Source organism: Phalaenopsis equestris, unplaced genomic scaffold (genome assembly GCF_001263595.1).
Source record: "Phalaenopsis equestris unplaced genomic scaffold, ASM126359v1 Scaffold000347, whole genome shotgun sequence".
NCBI classification, from domain to species: Eukaryota; Viridiplantae; Streptophyta; class Magnoliopsida; order Asparagales; family Orchidaceae; genus Phalaenopsis; species Phalaenopsis equestris.
This window is the reverse complement of record NW_018164789.1, coordinates 122,038-139,933: the sequence shown is the minus strand read 5'-3', so window position 1 is coordinate 139,933 and position 17,896 is coordinate 122,038. Positions and strand designations below refer to the sequence as shown.

At 35.3% G+C, this 17,896-nt stretch overlaps 1 pseudogene; it reads left to right on the top strand.

The window, feature by feature from the left end:
- The first annotated feature begins 1,782 nt into the window (after positions 1-1,782).
- LOC110025994 lies at positions 1,783-3,808 on the top strand (annotated as a pseudogene).
- The last annotated feature ends 14,088 nt before the right edge of the window (positions 3,809-17,896 follow it).

The following is a 17,896-nucleotide window of genomic DNA, read 5'->3' as shown; positions in this document are numbered from 1 at the left end:
ACATAAAATTTAAAATTTCAATATCACATAAAAATTGCACAATTATCATTTTCCAAAAATCAAATACATTTTCATGAATAAGTTTGAAAACCAAAGTATTATATACATGTAGTGTCATAAAAAAAAAATATTTCAGTCATGCATCAATCTCTGAGCATTTCAAATAATAAACATGTCATATTAAAATTCAAGATTATCTAGGGTATCAATTATATCAAGCTTCTAATCAAACTAACTGTCTCGACAAGGTGAGCCCAATGAAGTCAAAATTTATTCCATTCGAGTCTGATCAAGCTTATATTAAGTCATTTAAGCACAATTAATGGGCAATTATATGGTTAAAAAGATTTCAAATCGGACACACTTATAGTCGAATCGAGCGCCCCATCGTGTCGAATCCAACGAGCACAAGATCATTCGATTATGACATTATTAAGAAACTCAAATTTCCATAAAATACCATTAAACCAAAAGGATTGCACTAGTAGTCTAATGGAGTTGTCCGAATTCATGTGATATTTATAGAATATGTCGTTCACAAAATCAATAAATAGACCCACACTCTCTTCATGAAAGAAATCATGAAACCTGGACCTAGAACGAAAGGATGAAGCAACATCAAGCTCTTGAGGGCTCTTAAACTACACCACTGCCAGATCACCTTCAACTAGTCGTTGAGACCACCGAACCACCGTAACTTCTACCTGATCACCGCCGTATGACTACCACTGCCGCCAGACCATCGCTACTCGGCCATCATTATTGAGCCGCCACCAACGCCGGACCACCATTGTCAAGTCATCACAATTTGATCGTCGCAGCCGTCGAAAGACAGCTTCCCAAACATGACTAATTGGATGGCATCAGTGCCCGACCATTGTTGCCTGACTACCACCACCAAGCCACAATAACTATATAACCAGCCTTGCTTGGTGACCGATGTCATCTCTTGACCATTGACACCACCACACTCTTGACCATTAACACCACCACAGGACCAACACCGTCTAATCATCATCACTGTCGGACAATGGCGTTGCCCGACCTCCATAGATATTGATGTCAGATCACTATTGTCGTCGCCAGATCACTGTCGTCGCACCAAACTACCACCATCCCCACCACCAAACTCCTGCTAATCGAATATGTCCGTCTTTGCCACCGCCAACAACGCTGACATCAAACTTTATAGCATTGAACTTCTACTATTGGGTTTTCTTAACAACAGCTAGGTCACCTCCAGTTCTTCAATATTTTGTGTCACTTCTCTAACGAAAGTTGCATCCCACCTGTGTAATATTGATCCTCGTTATTCAAAGGTTGATAAAGTTTTGTAATCTACATTGACACAGTGAAATCATTTCAATTGGGCCATGCTCTGTGATTTTTGCTCATTCGAACTTTCCACATAAAAACTTTTGATGTTTTTTTAGTCATTTTTTGTGTGTGTATAAGATCTTCATATAATTTTAATACATTATTATACCATTCTACCCCCATGAATTTACGCACACAACAATTTATAAATATAGAAATTTAAGTGTGAGATATCTAATACTTAAGAATTCTGTTACGTATATTTTCATTGTTTATATCTTTCTTCAGTGTATTTCAATCAAATAAAATAACTAATTTTTAAAAATCTTACATTTTATTTATTTATCAAAATTTTCAGCCTCTCAAATGACGTTTAAATTCGAGCGAGATATTTTGCTGGCCAAGTCATCACCACAGGTGCATAAATCTACCCTGCTGGTTCTCCCATGGCCGGACTCATTGTGAGTGAGTGTGTGAGTGAGAGAGAGAGAGAGACAGAGAGAGAGAGAGAGAGAGAGAGCAACTGATGGGTTCGCTTGCAGCAGAGAAGCACCATGCTGTGTTCATCCCTTATCCTGCCCAAGGGCACATAAATCCCTTGCTTAAGCTAGCCAAGCTGCTCCACAGCCTTGGCTTCCACATCACCTTCGTTCAAACTGAATTCAACTATAACCGCCTACTTCGTTCACAAGGCTCAGACTCCGTCAAGGGCCTCGCCGACTTCCGCTTCGAGGCCATCCCCGACGGCCTTCCTTTTTCTGAAGAAGACGCCACGCAAGACGTCCCCGCCCTCTGTGAATCCACAACAAAAAACTTCCTCGCCCCCTTCTGCAGTCTCATCACCAAGCTCAATGAAGGTTCCCCTCCCGTCTCGTGCATCGTCTCTGACGGTTTGATGACCTTCACCCTGGATGCCGCTCGAGTTTTCGGCATCCCAGAGGTCCTCCTCTGGACCGCCAGCGCCTGCGGCCGCCTACCTCCACTATCAGCACCTGGTCGATCGTGGCATCATTCCGCTCAAAAGTAACCAAAATAATAATAATAATAATAATGAAATTCTGAGTCTAACTTTTCAGGGGAATTTGCGTACTAGATCATCTAAACTTGTATATTAATATACTAATCAACCAAATTTAATTATTTCCTTTTTGTTAGAAATTATTACCGGCAGTGATGGCACTCCCAAAGAGTAGTTTGGATGGTCATCATGCGTATATTGATCTTTATTGGGACTTACAATCTGCCACTCATAATAATTTTTCTATTTACAGAGAGGTGATTTATTAGTAAATAAAAATTAAAAGTTGAGAGATTGATTTATTAAAACATAGGAATTGGGTGGTAGGTATGTGAAGGCCCTTTTTTATGTGCTTGATGATTGGACTCTTTATATTTATGAGAAATATGGCTTCAATATAGGTGCAGAGGACATGAACAACTTTCTAGACACCAGAGTGGATTGGATTCCAGGGCTTACTGATGGCATGTCTCTCAAAGATTTTCCCTCCTTCATCCGCACAACTGATTCCGAAGACATCATGCTCAACTATTTTATACGCGAAACTGGTCGAGCCTCCATGGCTGATGCCATCATGATCAACACCTTCGACGACCTTGATGCCTCTACACTGGACTCTCTGCAAAAGATCCTCCCTCCCATCTACACCGTCGGTCCGCTCTCTGTCCTCACTCGCCGTGTTGTTCCAAACGAAAGCCCTGTCACTGCCATCACTGCCAGCCTATGGAAGGAGGACAATACGTGCCTTGCTTGGCTTGACAGTAAGCCGCCTGAGTCTGTTGTATACGTTAACTTCGGAAGCATAACTGTGATGACAAATGAGCAACTAATCGAGTTCGCGTGGGGACTGGCGAATAGCCACTACAATTTTCTTTGGGTTATCCGACCTGACCTCGTGAAAGGAGAATCCGCTGTGTTGCCGCCAGAGTTCATGGAGGAGACTAAAGAGAGAGGGCTGATGGCAAGCTGGTGCGTGCAGGAAGAGGTGCTTACACATCCGGCGGTTGGTGTTTTCCTGACCCACTCCGGTTGGAACTCGACACTAGAGAGTTTATGTGGCGGTGTTCCGATGGTTTGTTGGCCTTTCTTCGCAGAGCAACAGACGAATTGCAAGTATGCATGCACCGATTGGGGGGTGGGGATGGAGATTGACAACAACGTGAAAAGAAATCAGTTGGAGGAAGTGATAAAGGAGATGATGGTTGGAGAAAAGGGAAAGAAGATGAGGGAGAAAGCCGTGGAATGGAAGGAAAGCGCAGCCAAGGCCATTGGTCCCAATGGCAGCTCAGTGCTCAACTTGCACAAGGTTGTGAATGACATTCTTAGAAGAAATTAATTAAAAGAGATAATTTCTGCCATTGTATTTATCATAGGCTTATGCAATGGCATACATAGCAGTTCTGAAGTAATGATTGTAATAATATAGTTAAACCTTTGAATATGCAAGGTAGATTTCTTGAACTAGCTTTTTTTTTCCCCCTTAAATTTTATATTTTTTGGTGCAGTTTTTAATTTATTATTTTGTACTTTGAATTGTTAGATGTCTCAAACTACAACATCAACGACAACAACAAACTAAAGAAATAATATTAGGTCCATCTTCCGAACGTTTGGACGAGGGCGAGGTTCACACGACTTGGTGCGATTCACGTCCAGTTAAGCCAGATGTATTACTTTTCTCACACTAAAAGAGCTTGTCAAAAGAGAAAGATGAGAATGCAATAAATTTAAAAAGAGAGCGTAAAACTCTCTTTAAAGTATGGAGATGAAATAATGTAAGAAGTTCTTTTACATCTGTTTGGCCAAAGGAACAAGTATACATATAGTTACATAAAAGAAAAAACAGTGCATCAAAATAATAGTAGTAATGCGGCAAGGTTGCTGTTGTGCGGCTATGTGACGATTTCATGAAATTGCCTCGGCTTACTGAGTTAGCTCGCCCAATTAATTTTCAGAATTGATTGGGTGAATTCTTTAACCTAATAAGCTAAGTGAACTTATTTTTGTTTTATTACTTGACTAAGCAGTTGAAATCAATTGGAAGAGCTTGACGAATTGTCCTGACAAATTATTGGAGTGGTTGCTACCACCTGCTCTTACAATATTCTAATGAGGACGCATTTTTAACTTTGGCTCCTGCTTTGACTTGGTCAGGGAGCTTTTATACATGTTATTTTTATTTTCTTTTTTTCAGTGTTAATAGTGCAATTCTCAAGTTGAAAATATAATACTCAGATGAACGATCAATGTATGAGATGAGAAATACATAGCATCTTTGCTAGTGGTTCTACTACTGAATGTGATATATAGCGTTGGAGTAGGCATTAGAATCCTAAATTGATTCTTAGTGCTAAGGTGCTAGAATTAGTGCTGATAAATCGACGTCTATGCATTGTGTTATCAAGAAAAAAAATAATCGAAGAATTTGATAACCTTCGTTAAATTTCTCATGATTTGATTCTTAAGGATAAATCTACACATAATAAACACAATTATGCAGAAATTGTTGAAAAATATTAAATAAATGTACTTATTTTTTGTCATTTTTAAAAATTCTTTTCACTCAATAGATCCTTCAAACTCATATGTTACTTATCCCCAAATATGCTATTTGTCTAAGTATTATAGCCTAGAGAATTGAATACCAAATTACGATAAAGAATATTCTCAAATAAATCACCTAAGTAGTATAGAAATTAAATCAGATATAAACATTCTAAGTTTAAGAGTCCATATTGACTAATAAAAAAAAAAAAATTACTTAAATTAAATATTTTTTTCCATTCCTTGAAATACAAATTGACTAAAATTTATTTAATTAATGAGCAACAAAAAAATTATAGTTTATCATTCATATAAGATAATTTATATTTTCTCATATTAAATACAATACTCAAAACATTAATGAGAGTTTGAACAGTTTAAATTTAAGAAGATTAAACACATCAATTTTTATATGCAGACTTATTTTAATGCTTTTTTCTAACTTAAGCTCGCTTTTTGTAATTTTTTTCTTTTCAGAACACGAGTTTCAATTCATTTTCTCTTTTTCTTTCTCTAATTAGGATTAGCTATATTGAATAAGACTTTTAATGATTTTGAATGCCAAATTTTACTTAAATTAATGCTAATCTATATTTTTAGTATTGTTGTGTGACAGAAAATTCGTAACAGTAGAATAGTAATCTAATGTCTCAACATTGTACAATTTGACACATACACTAAGAATTAGCAAGTATAACGGGGCCTAGCCTATTCAAATAGATCCAACATAAGTTTTCAAGTGTAAAGATACACCGTTATTCCATAACTGAGAAAGAGTTATAATGTTACACTAAGTATAATATTTGTTGTACACAATGTACATGAAAATTTGTTGTATTCTGACTACAACACTCGAGAGCATTTATGAATGAGAGTTTTTGTTGAGTCTTTAATACACCGTGTTAGAGTTTTGTCATTGCGTAGTATTTGAGACACTTCATTACTCAACAATGTTATTTGTTATTCAACGAAGTACTTCATTACTCAACAGAGCCATTCATTACTCAATAAGATAATTCGTTACTCAACAGAGTAATTCATTACTCAATAAAATATTTACTAATTTAATTGTGCACTTCGTTACTCACATAATACTTCATAACTCATCGGTGTGCTTTGTTACACAACAAAGTCCATCAACGAGGATGAATAGGGCACGACCGAGGTTGTTCGATAATGATCGGCGGCCAATGGCTAACATCTATTAAGGCTGAAAGTTATTATCAGTCCTTGAGTTTATAACATTACTAGAATTTAGCTCCTTCTACTAAGTCCCCTCAACTAAAGAGAAGGGGTCTATCATCTGTCACTCAGGGACGGGCATTTTCATCCTTTGACGAATAACACCCATAACCACCCGACACATTGATTCCTCTTGATCATAAGAGGTTATTTGATGATATGATAGCCTTAATGATCATAGAATCAAGTAATCGTAAGCCCACATTAGTTAACCACTCAAAGTCTCCCAAATGTAGTTCAACAAAAATTGGATCATTATTTGTATTATTGGGTTTGTTTCATCAAGTCAGCCAGTTTGAATATAAATTTGTTGAATTCAGAGTTTTGAATGATTTTTAATTTGAATTGAAACTATATTTTTTTTGCTAAAAAAATGACTCGAGATTCGTATCAATTGATTTTTAATTTGACTTGAAATATTTTGGATATGAAGTTAGCAAGAAGAACTTACCAACAATGGTAAGCAAGTGCAGGCAACGATGGTTGATGACAGCTTGATGAGTGTTGATTGACGGTGGTCGACAACTTTAGATGCCATAAGTTATCGTCAGGTTTTCAATAAATAGTAAACTTTAGAATTCCTTCTCTTCTTCTCTCCATTTTCAAGTGAACGGTAAGGGTCTATTTATAGCCTCAAGGGTAAGAAAATTTTGGTATTTTGGAGAACAACTTTCTCAACCACCTGATCAGATAGCCCACATTAATCCCTCTTGATCATATAGGGATTTTTTTAATAATTTGAGAACATTAATAACCTCAAAATTAAGGGAGCCTAGACTAATTGATTTTTTCTCATCCTAACACTTAATTTGATTATAAATTTGTCAAATTTGAAGTACATTTGACTTTTTAATTAATGATCAAAAACTTTTTTATGTACTTTAATGACTTGATTCGGGCTTGATTGGACTCAGATCAAAACAAATTTGGTTTCGTCAAATTTGTCTAATTGAGACAAATAACCTTATTATAAACTCAATGAAATTGTGGGCCTAGATGATCTTAAATTTGAATTTGGAAATTTTCTTGCTATAAATTTATTGAGATTTATGTCAAATGATAAAAATTTATTGATGACACATCATGATCAATGATTAAAATATCAATAATATTAATAAGTAACACTATAGATTATTAAGACAATTGAGAGGGAATGAATAGATGAATTTTTTTCTAACAGTAGTGGAAGATAATCAGTTGAGAAATCTAGAATATTTGAAACTACTATAATAGAATGTATAATTTTTTAACCTCTTCTCAAAAAGATGATCCTAGTAGGATTATCAACATATCTCTACAAAAAAATGAAAGTGAGATAGTAACAATGTTTTTGATAAATATGTCAATTATCTGATGAGAATAAATAATGTAATGAATAATAAGTTCCTTGGATTGAATACACTTGCAAATAAAATGAACATCAATTTCAATATGTTTAGAGCAAGTGTGAAATATTGAATTATTAGTATGTGCTAGAACTAATGAGTTTTGAAAATAAAGTGGAGTAGGTGCATCATAGAGAGCCCATATTTCCTCGAGTAAGCAATGAAGCCATGCAATATCAAAAGCGGAAGTTGTAAGCACATGATACTCAACTTTAAGAGAAGAACAGGGTATGATACTTCATTTCTTGATAGATTAAGAAATAAGAGTATTACAAAGAAAGCACAATAGCCATAAGAGGATTTTCAATCAATAGAATCACCATCTTAATCAGAAAAAGCTTGCAATTGTGAAGGTGCAAAATGAAGAGTACATTTTATACAGTGGATAACTTTATAATTGACAAAGAAAAAGTTTCTGCATATGTTGATGTAGTTTGAGGACAAAAAACAATATGTCGAAGCACATAATAGTGTGGTATTGTGAGAAGAGAATAAGATGATAATAAAGTTTATTTTGATCATATTTCACTGCATTAATTATAATTGAAACTTGATTTGTAGTTAGAGGAGATTGGATAGACTTGTAGTTAGCTATACTAAAATGATGAAACATGCTTGAGGCACACTATGTTGGAAATAGATGAAAACTAATTGGTATTTATTGTAATTGAAAACCCAAAAATTGAGAAGTTGGAGATCAAGAAATGACGAAAGTTTGCTTTGAGATTTATTGTTCTTGTCATAAAACGTTCGGAGATGTTCTGAAAATGCTCCGACGTAAAATTTTTCAGGGTAACCAAACAGAAGTCAATGGGTTCTCAAACGAAACCTAAGGTAGGTCACCCGCTTGCGAGATCATACAGGGCAAGCTACTTAACTACCAAATTGGTAAAATTTAACATTCAGCTCGCCCTAGTATATTCTGCCTTCCTTACAAATTTATGAGTTACAGAGAATTGAGTAATCAATCGCCGAAAGGTTGTGTATGGTTTCATATTTATGCTAATTTAACATTAACATCCAATAATTTTGAGCACAATTTATATTAATATTATTTAAACAACAAGAACATGTGCTAAGGAGATGAGTTCCTCACTTTATTTGTTAGCTCATCGAGCTCAGCTCTTTCACCGCTAATTGAGCCAAGCCCAAACCCGCACACAGAAGTTGGCGTGGCTCAGGTACACCACTAAAATAAATATGCATTGTATATTAAGATTTGTTTCCTACGTGTGAGTAAAAAGTTGATAAGCCTGCATTTAAAAACATTTTAATTTTAATTAAAATTTCTACAGTATTTAAATGTTATATTTTTTTAATAAATATTAAATTTCATTTTTTTATGAAGATTTATTTTAATATGCGTATAAAAATTTTGATTAATAATATAATAAAAATAAATTTAAATTATTACAAAAGATCCTTTCAAATAATGCTGATTTTCACTCATACTCAAAACTAGGGCTGTCAAAAGGGCTCTTTGTTTGCGAACAGCTCGTGTTCAGCTTGTTAAGAATCTCGTGTTCGGCTCGTTCGCTAAGTTAACGAGGCCGCAAACAAAAAACCCCCCAAAAAAATTTTTTTTTTTTGTTTGGGCGTGTTTTTATAAGTAGTATTTTTAAAAAAATTAATTGACTACAAGGCTACAAAGATTTATAATCAATTAAAAGTATTAATGAAGAAAATAGAATAAAAATTATTAAATTAGATTCAAATGATGTTTTAAATCTTGCCCCAATCATTCACATTTTATAGCCATGTGATTAGGGTTGTTAAAACGACTCTTTGTTTGTGAACGGCTAGTGTTCGGTTCGCTAAGCAAACGAGCTGAATACGAACACACTTTTTGAGCTTGAAATATAAATGAGCCGAACACGAGCTTAGCCTAGCTCGTTTTCGGCTCATTTACACCCCTACTCAAAACTAATTAAATTATCCAAATTTAATATATATATATATATATATATATATATATATATACTCTCAAACAATCTACTGGGCTTAAAAAAATAGTTTCAAATTTACCTGAATTTTAGAATTTAGAACAGAATCCACAATTTTCGTGAAATTCTTTATAACTTTTATCATCAATACATAGGAATTGTGTGGGATTGTTGTGTAAATTTTGTTGTATTTTATTTGGACAGCTGAACTCGTACCTTCTGAGCGGAACCAGTTGGGGCTCCCCTTTAAAATATAATGTTTTACTTATGTGAGAGGATAATTTAATTTTTTGGCTCTCTTGAAATATTGTTTTTCCCTTCGTTGCTTTAACCCCCCTTCAAAAAAGAGGGCTGGTTCCACTCTGGATAAATAACCTTCATCAAGTCATTTTTAATATGTTGGTTATGGTATTGCCGAATGAGTCTTACTGTTATCAATTACTATGGCTGTCAAAAGGATTTATTATTCACAAAAAAATATTGTTCGGTCCATTAAGTAACTCTTGTTCAATTCCTTCGCTAAGCAACTAAGTCAAACACTAATAATTTTTTTGTACTAAATATCTAAACTAGTGGAATATGAATAAAGATTTATTTGTGTGCTCGCACGTGCGTGTAATTGACGAGTATTATTTTTAAATAATTTAATTGGCTATAAGGTTTTAAGGACTTATAGTTAATTAAAATTATTAATTAAGAGAATATTCTATTTAAATGAATAGTTTAATATATATAATAAGATTTAAACTCATCTCTAATAATCTTCACATCCCACGGCTGCATGATCAGAGATATCAAAATACTAGTTGTCCACAATCAACTCTTATTGGACTCGCCAAACAAACGAACTAAATAAGAACAAAACTTTTGACTCAATATATTAATGAGTAGAACACAAAGCACAACACTTTTTTAATAAGCCGGCTAAGTGCCGTGCTTCTACTTTCTCAAGCTTACCTCAATATTAACTTCCCCAGCAAGAAGAAAAATCTGAGGAGACTTTTCTCTTAGCATTGGCACATGGAGAAAGCCTGTGGAGCATTAATTAAAATTAAAAATAGAATTATATGATCAGGCAGAGCATTAATTTGCGTCCAAGTTAACTGGTGGCTAGCATTAAAAAAACCGAGACGTCACCCTATTTGTAAATAATCCATCCATCTCTCCGGCTTTATTGGTCTCGTATTTAATGCAAGCTATTATGTCCACTTAATAGCTTTGTTATCTTGATTTTTTTTTTGGTGGGAAAATTGAGGCCCACGCACAATATTATCTTAAATAAAGGTGATAATAAAAAATAATTTCACATTACAAAACCCACTTGGACATGAAGACCTTAAAATACATGTAAGAACTTTGAAGCGGAACAAACGCAAAAGGAAAACAAGGGTTAGAAAGCAGCAAAAGGTAAGCTCAAAAAGGCAACCCGGGCTAGTATTAATCCTAGACTCCATCCAGGCTAAGAGAAGAATGAGTGCTGATTAGTAATGCTATGAAAGTGAAGCGCAAGAACTCAGCCAACCTAACATCATAGCTCGGCAAAATGATAATAATAATAATAATCTCCCTATAAATCTTGAGAAATCCACCATGAAAACCTCTGATTGATTCTCATGGAGGAGAGTTCCACAAATTGATTAGGCACAATGGGTGGGGAGCAAGAATTTATAGAGAGAAAAAATCATGATTTCAGTCAACAAATAATAAAGTAGGCAGAACCAATATGTACATAACAAAAAAAAAAATCCATGACCCCAACAATAAATAATTGTAACAATGAGGAAACTCCAAGTCATGTCAAAAAAAATGTATAATTACATATAGAACACAAGAAACATTGCTATTTACAAATCAAGTAGCTATGTGATTTTTTTAACTATCAAATCGATGCATTTGTCGTGTCACGATCAAACCAATTCGAATATGATAAAAATGAAAAATATGGGTTGGGGTTTTATCATGATTTTTGATATTTGAGTAATAATTTGAAAAATAGATGAAAGAGGGTGCTTGATTTGTTAATGACATGATTTTGGGCACCTTGTATGTAATTTCCCAACAGTCATGTAGCTTCAAAGTCTGACATTTATGGCCTACAGATCTTATCGCAGCTCATCACCACGACCCATGTGACCAACTACAGTCTGCGTAACTCATAGCTCGTATAACTCCCTACTATGACTTATGTGGATAACTAATGCTCCAAAAGTAGCCATCTAATGCCTACATGGCCAACCATTTATAAAATTCATAGTAAGTTACTGCCTTTGTAGCAATCAACTACGACAATTGCTGCTCAGTACAATTATTTTTATTGTACTATCATTGTACATCAACATTATAATTACATCTTCTCTAATAAGAGGAGAGTGAGACTACATACTTACATTTGCATAGTAGATTATTTCAATTAAGCAAACCAGGTGATTTTTTCGCATTCAAAGGTTTTCCACGTAAAAACTTAAAGTGTTTTCCCCATTTATTCCTATTTATATGTGGGTGTGGAAGTTGGATTTTCATCCAATTCTAAAATATTATGTTATTACTCTACTAGTCTTCCGACACACAATAGTTCGGTGTCCATTATGAGAAACAAAGTCTCATTCGACATAGTCTTTAAGTCTTAGATGCTCACCGCCTAATTTATTTTTCAATGATTCACATCACCTTACTTTACATGAACAACTTTCTACATTTTCATAATTCAACTAATCACATGTCCACTGTTGTTGTGTCAATGCTACAAAACCTATTTAGGGGTTTAGGACTCCTATCATTAACTATATAAATCTAATGTGCAAGAAAAATTGATCGAGATACTCTATAATAAAAATTCTTTCCTTTCACATTGGTGTTTTGGGAAATGTGGAGTACTTCGGTTTTTCACAAAGAATAATTATTTTTTTTTTGGAAATGTCTCTTGAAAATTGTAGTTATGCTTAGAAGTTGCATCTCTCTTCATATCAAAAGTGATAGCATTCGTTTCTTTTTTTGTGATTCATTTCTTGTTTGTACTTCTATATATGAATAATAAGCGGATGTTGGTTTTTCAAAGTATTCATATTCTAAAATTGTTAGAATCTCTTAAATAATTCAAAGTGGGAGATGGTGTCTTCCACTCTATGTGTATGCTTCAATTGATTGCTTTGAAAAAATTCATCATACCCTAACATCTGAATCTCTGCTACAATGCTATTGGAATGAAATGTACCTATATTCTCATAAAAGCACACACTTTTTTTTCAATGAAGGTGTGCCTAAAGTACCTTGGCATAAATTTATTTGGTCCAAGGTTATTCCCTAAAGTATGCATCTTTTATATATGGAAAATTATGGTTGGAAAACACTAGATAACCTCGACTCTAGAGGGATCACTCTCACCTATTTTTATACTATCAATTTTCTATTAAAACTTTGAATGACTGCATTCCTCAAAGTAATTTCTTTCATTATGGTTGCATTGTTTCTCAGATTTTAATTTACTCTGATAGCATTACATGTAATATTAGAACAAAATTCTTCTTCTGGTTGTCCATATTACCTTTGACAACATTTGAATTGAAAGAAATTCGGGTAAAAACATTGAAGACCACATGGATAACATTATAAAGAACATAAAGTATGTTATTAAAGTCAAAAGTAGGACGTGGAAATTTAGGAATAAGGTTTCTGATGAAATCATTAATCTTTACAACTTCTAACGCCTATCTGTAAAAGATTTTGGTAAAGTTTCTTAGATTGGCCTAGTGGTTTTGGCTACTTCTATTTAGCAGGTTTGTTCATATACTTCTGTTAATGGTTCCAAATTCTTTACTTACAAAACATTGGTATGGTGCTATAGGTCTTCATTCACTTATGTTCTTCACCTTCGTTAGTGGAACCATTAACAGTCATGTGGACAACCGAATTTACATGAGCTGTGAGCCATGTAGGCCATAGTTGGTCTTATAGTTCGTAGTGGTGAGCTACAATAGCATTCAAAGGCTACAAATGAGAGTTGCATGAGATGTGAACCACACATGTAATAGTTGGTAACATAGGCTATAGTGATGAGCTACAATAATGTCTATAGTTCACATAGATCAGAGTTGAGAGCTGCATGAGTAGTGGACCAAGTAGGTTGTAGTTGGTCATGCAGCTCATATTAGTGAGCAACAATAACATTTGTAGGCCAAAGAGGCCGAACTTGGCAGCTTCAAGAGTTGTGGACCTCGTAGGCCATAATGGGGAGCCATAATAACGTCCATAAGCATAGATGCCGGGATTGATAGATGCATTAACTGTGGATAACATAGGCTATAGTTAGTCATGTATGTCATAATAGTGAACCACAATAATATTTGTAGGTCATAGGGATAAAACTTCAGAGTTGCATGAGTTGTGGACCATGTAGATCGTAGTTGATGATGCAGACCATAATAGAGAGCTATAGAAGTGTCTGTAGGCGAAATAGGTGAAGTTGAGAGCTGCACATAAACTTTAGTCGGTCACATAGGCCATAGTGGTGAGTTACAATAACATTTGTATGTCACAAAGATCAAAGTTGAGAGCTACATGAGTTCTGAACCACATAGAACTTAGGGTCCGTTTGGGGCAGCTTATAAGTGCGGGCGGCGTTTTCAAAACGCCGTCATACCGTTTGGTTCGCGCTTTTCGCCAGCTTATCCGAAACTGCGTTTGGGTTTTTACACTAAACGCAGGCCGCGGGCCGCGTTTCAGGATAAGCAACTTATCCTGAAACGCAAAAGCTGCCCCATTACGTAGACCATAATGGCGAGCCACAATAATGTCTGGAGGCTATAAAAGTCATTTTTGGGAGCTACATGAGCCATAAGCCACATAGGTCGTAGTTCGTCATGTAAGTCATAGTGTTGAGCCGCAAAGATATTCGTATAGCATAGAGGCCAGAGTTGGGAGCTACATGAGTTGTGGATAATGTAGGTTGTAGTTTGTCACATAGGACATAGTGAAGAGTTATATACCATGTGTAGGCCACAAAGTTCGGAGTTGGAAGCTGCAAGAGTTTGGGACTATATAGGCTATAACAATGAGCTACAATAACGTTCGTAGACCACGAAAGAAAGAGTTGGGAGTTGCATGAGTTGTGGACCACCTATGTTGTAGTTTGTCATGTAGATCACAGAGAAGAGCTATAGTTGTAGTATTGTACGCAACCAACAGAGACCAGAACTGGGAGTTGCATAAGTTGTGATCCGTATGTTTTAGTGGTGAGCTTCAATAGCATCCGTAGGCTATAGAGGTTATAATTAGGATTTGCATGAGCTATGAGTCACATAGGCTATCATTATATAGGCCATAGTGATGAGCTGCAATAATAAGAATAAGTTATAGAGGCCAGAGTTGGAAGCTGCATGAGCTATGAAACACTTAGGCTGTAATTGGTCACATTGGTCGTAAGGAAAAACCACAATAATGTTCATAGGCCATAGTGGTCGAAGTTGCGAGCTGCATGAGCTGTGGATCACGTGGGTCACAGTTAGTCACATATGTCATAGTGGTGAGCTGCAATAACATTTTTAGTCCACAGAAACCAGAGTTAGGAGTTGCACTAGCTGTAGACTAAATAGGTCGTAGTTGGACATGTAAATCATAATGGTGAGCCAAAATAACATCCGTAGGCCATATAAGTCAAAGTTTGGAGCTTCGTGAGGTGTGGACCACGTAGGCCGTTTTGGTGAGTAATCAGAACATTCATAGGCCATAGATGCTTGAGTTGAGAGCTATATGAGCTATGGATCGCGTAGGTCATAGTCGATCATGTTGGTCAAAGTGCAGAGATGTAATAATAGCCTTTGTAGGCCACTATGATCAGAGTTGGGAGCTTCATGAGCTGTGGATCACGTAGGTCGTAGTTGATCATATCGACTATAGTGGTGAGCTGTAATAATGTTCGTACGCCATAAAAACAAGAGTTGAAAGTTGCACGAGCTCTGGACCACATAGGTTGTATTGGTGAGCTACAATCATGCATGCAGACGATATAGCTCAGAGTTGGGAGTTGCATGAGCAGTAAACCACATAGGTCATAGTTGGTCATGTAAGCTGGAATGAAGAGTTGTGGTTGCGCCTGTAGGCTACAAAAGCCGGAGTTGGGAGTTGTCATAACATCGAAGGCCATATAGATCAGAGTTGGCAATTGCGCGAGCTATGAGCCACATAAATTGTAGTTAGTCATAGAAGTCGTGGTGGTGAGCTACAATAACGTTTGTGAGCCTAGAGGTTAGAGTTGGAAGATCTAATAACGTCCGTAAGCCAAATAAGCCAAAGTTGGGACCTGTAATACCGTCTATAGGCTATAGAGGTCAGAGTTGGAGTTAAAAGACCTGTAAACCACGTATTATGTAGTTGGTCTCATAGGTTATAATGGAGAGTTGCATGGAGAGGACTTCATGAGTCTGTAGAAAGTCAACTTGTTCTGAGTATGATGCTTATGAGCATTATTTCAAGGACTTAGCATCAAATCCTTGATATGTTGTTATTCATGATCATGTATTGGGAGTATGCCTTACACTTTATGCGGGATGCATTGTTACACTGTCTTTGGGGTGCGCCAATACACAATCGTCATGGTGCATTGTTGCATCGTATGTGGGGCATGTCATTATATTGTATTTAGGGCACATTGTTGCATCATATTGGGGGTAGATTTTTACACCCTCTTCTAGACAATGCACTGCTTCATAGGGCGATTCATTACTTTACGGCGATGGTTGTTAATATGCATGGAGATTCGTTACTTCATAACGTGCGTCATGACTTCTTAAGAGGTTTTGTTGCAATGAGCAAGAGTTGAATGACATTGGTCTACAGAGACTAGTGAGTGGTGGTTGATGGTGGTTGGTGGTTGCGGGAGCAGGAAGCATATGTCTGACTTTGTTCATAACAAGACTGAAATTAGACTTTTTTTTCTTTCAATCTAGCTCTAGCTCTTCTGTCTCTCTTTTACAAAGGGAGCAGGGCTCTTTTTATAGTGTCTTGGAGTGGTATCCCTTACAAATAAGAAAGAAATCCAGACCACTCTATCTATATGTCCAGAAAGATTCTCGATCAGATAATATTTTATGAATATTTGATTGTCTTAATAATGTTGGAATTGAGTGGTCTTGGATTTTTTTGGATTTCACTCATTAAGATGCTCGATTTGACTATAAGATCTTCATATTTGGAATTCATTTGACCATCTAATTGACCAGACTTGTTTAACTCAGATTATATCATTTTTAGTGTCGTAGAGTTTGTTACATCAAGTCGGTCAATTTGATTGTAAGTTTGTTGCAATCAAAATTGTGGATGATTTCAAAATTGAAATTTAACATTTCTTGCATAAAAAATTATTTCAAAATTCGCCTCAAAATTCATGTCAAATAATAAAATTTTATGTATGACATATCAAAAATAATCATAACTTCATTATTTTATAACTATATTCAGAATAGTAAAAAAATCCTTAGTTTGTGCTAAAATTTATCTTTTAATCAATGAACCCAAAAAATAAGTTATGAATGATTATAATATCTCAAGTCAAATCCCTTATTAATATTTAATCACGTATTCTATTGAATATAAAAGTTAAGCGTCCATTAAATTATATTCAATGAAATGATAATTTAGAAAATGCAAATTTCAACTTATTAACTAATTAATACTTGCCGGTACTCTAGGATGGTGCGACCCGATTTGTCTTACTTGCGGCTTTGCGACCTTTTTGTAAAAGAAATTAATTGAACGAGAATCTCCCCACTTGCTAGGAAATCAAAAGAGAGCGAAGTTTTGTCAGCCAAGTTGTCAAGAACAGTATCTAAAAGTGATGAAGAACTCGTAATATCATCTTCGTAAGAAAAGTTTGCAATAAATATAAAAAAGGATCAGACTAATTTCACCCACAGAAATTCATGAAAAAGACTTAAGAAAATCTTTCACATATTAATTGATAATCAATTTGTAAATATCTCTTATATTTGTCATGAGCGCACGAGCACTCTCAAAATGAACATATCCTTCCGATTAATTATAGTTATGTGGATGCCCATGAATATTCTGTTAAAAAAAAATTATATGTGTTTTAGAAAACTTCAATAGAATCATCAATGGCTAATATTATCATTTTGATAGGGGCTATCTTTTGCTTTAACACAAAGCTTAGGGTGACTAATTGTATCTCAATAGATACTGTTGAGAAAATTAGGGAGAAGAAAAATTGTAATCGACACAAATCCAGAAGAACACAGAAATTTAACGAGGTTCGGCAAAGATGCCTACATCCTCGGGAGCAGAGCGGCGATTCCTTTCACTATTCAGAAAAGGGTTACAGAATAGAATATTCAGCTCTCTCACAGACCTAGGATTACAAACAGGTCTATTTATAATCCTAGAGTAAGCCCTGCAGTACAATATGTAATTCCCAAATTACCCCTGTACCGTATAGC